The sequence below is a fragment of the Pseudochaenichthys georgianus genome, chromosome 12 (assembly GCF_902827115.2).
Source record: "Pseudochaenichthys georgianus chromosome 12, fPseGeo1.2, whole genome shotgun sequence".
Classification (NCBI taxonomy): domain Eukaryota; kingdom Metazoa; phylum Chordata; class Actinopteri; order Perciformes; family Channichthyidae; genus Pseudochaenichthys; species Pseudochaenichthys georgianus.
In genome coordinates, this window is record NC_047514.1 from 29,304,724 (window position 1) to 29,307,330 (window position 2,607).

The following is a 2,607-nucleotide window of genomic DNA, read 5'->3' on the forward strand; positions in this document are numbered from 1 at the left end:
TTAATCCATAGGTTAATCCAATGTGTCTGTGTCACTTTGAATGATTTCTGATAATCCATGAGCAATAAATCAGCTTTACGGTTTTGAGATGTCAGACCTAGAGACAGCTTCACTCTGGAGCAAAACTGTGTGCGCGAAGCCCCCACCTTTTCGTTTTACCGTGTGTGTGTGTGTGTGTGTGTGTGTGTGTGTGTGGAAATTCTCCTTCGATTCTATTGGCTCTAACGGTCAGAAAGAGATGTCACATGTCAAAATCGAACAAGGGGGGGCCAGAGATAAGGAAAATCTCCAAATGGCCCCAGAAGGTTTCTTTTGCTAAATCTGTCTAAAAAGGTCAAATATCACTTGTTTTGCATCAATCTTGATACAGGGTACTTACTATATGTTGTACTTTGGATTCCTAAAGCTTTTAGTCTACCTTACCATCATCCAAGGTTAGTTTTCACTATAAGTACAACATATATTTTGGACGGACACTATAATTTACAGTTTTTTACCATGTTCAATCTGAATTTTCTTTCAAATAAAAAACGATCTATATTGATTCTGACTTTCCTGCATCCAACTCACAGGTTCATCATTACTTTGAGAAAAAAGATTATTAATTTAACCCTTTTAGAAGATAAGGTCATTTGTTCTGGGAATGTCATTTTCGAGCCTGAGACCTGAAAAACAGGCTTAGGGCTAAACTGGTTAATAATCAATTTTCCCCTTACCACATACCTCCCCTCTCTGTCATATATTTCTTTGTTTATTTCAAATTGTACTGAGTTCCCAATTAGTATAACAACCCCTCTCATATGAACTACAAAATGTGTTGCTATATCCATATCTTTTCAGTTGTTCATGTTATTGTGCTGATAGGTAACTTTTTGAGAGAATCAAGCGTACATCTGTCAAATGTTCAAAGCGGCATTGTGTCACTGAAATAGCGTCAAAATCTCAAAGTGCCATTAAGGATCACATTCTTAACGAAATCTACTAAAACTAAGTACTTCATTATCTAGTGTTCAGCTTTTATCCACAAAAATGTATCTTTCAGTAACTTTTTGAGAGAATTAAGCATAATCTGTCAAATGTTCAAAACGGCATTTTTTTCACTGAAATAGCGTCAAAATCACAAACTGCCATTAATAGAGCCCAACGTACACGATAGACTCCTTTCTTCCCACCATCGCCGCAATCCCGCCACTTTGGCCTGTAACAGGCTGTGGTGGATTCTGCTCCTGCTGCTTGGATATTCTGAATAACGTTGTCAGACAGCCCCACCTGTCTCAGCCTGTCCCTCTCAGGAGCCAAGCCTGGAGAGGTTGGCCCAGAGTGGGTAACGACCCTATTGCCCCTGTTTCCTGAGACAGCGCTCCCCAGACCTGAGGAATAGCCCAGGGCTGGCCCACCATCATCTGTGTTACCCTGCGTACCACGGCGCCAGGCGGCGATCTGGGGCCACTAGGATGACTGACAGCTGCTCCCGCCTCACCCTATCCAGAAGGGAGGGGGGATAAGGTGCAGCGGTGGAAGGCGTAAAGCACTTTCTTGGCCATGGCTCGTGTGCAAATGCGTCCACCCCCAAGGGCGGATTGTCCCACCGGGCCAGGGAGAAACCACAGGGCACAGTGGCTGATGCGCCGATTGGCGAACAGGTCCACCTCTGCCCTTCCAAACTGAGTCCAGACCTGCTTCAACACCTGTGAGACCTCCACTCGTCTGGCAGGGGTCCGCCTCTTGACATGAGGTCGGCCCCCCCGTTCTCCCGTCCCGGGCTGTGCAGGGCCCTTAGAGACAACACAATCTGTGAGCCCACAACCACAGGTTCTCTATTGCAGTCAACAAGGCAATGGAGCGGACTCCGCCCTGCCTGTTGATGTACGCCACACTGTGGTTGTCGCTCCTCACTAGCACATGTTTGCCCTGTATTAAGGGTTGAAGTGCTGTAGGACCAGCATCACTGCTTGCAGCTCCACGAGGTTGCTGTGCCGAGCCTCTGTCAGAGGCCAGCAACCACCTACAGCTCTCTCTAGGCACGCCCCCCCCCCCATCCTGTCACTGAAGCGTCTGTGAAGACTGTGATATAGGAGGGTCACTTGCCCCAGTGGAGCTCCCCCTCCGCAGATTCTCTGGGGACCCCCCAGAATCGGAGGTTGCTCTCTACTTGAGGGGGGGGATGATCACCAGACTCTGTTTGTGCCTTTTGAGATCTAAACGAAGGCCGGTAAGCCACCTCTGTATGCGACGTGCATGCAGGAGTCCCGAGTGGCCACTACGGTCCCTGAACGCACCACGGCCGCTCACGGGGGCCGCGCCTCATAATGGGTGCCCAATTAACATCGTATGAAAACGGCCTTGCCGGTCTCAACGAGACATTATGTGAAAATGTGGAATTGTGGAGAGAGATGACTCATACACATAAATGCAATAGTTTTTACTTAATTCATTTTTCTTTTCTACCAGGCGCTGTCTCCTCTCTCACTTTAGGTAACTTCACAACAAAAATCGATCCATGTTGCCGGTCGCATAAAGGTTAGCTGAAGTTAACTAGTGTAGAGCTGATGAATGGGAGTTGGAGGCAGCGTGTTTACAGATTCGTTTCAGACGCCTACCCGTGCG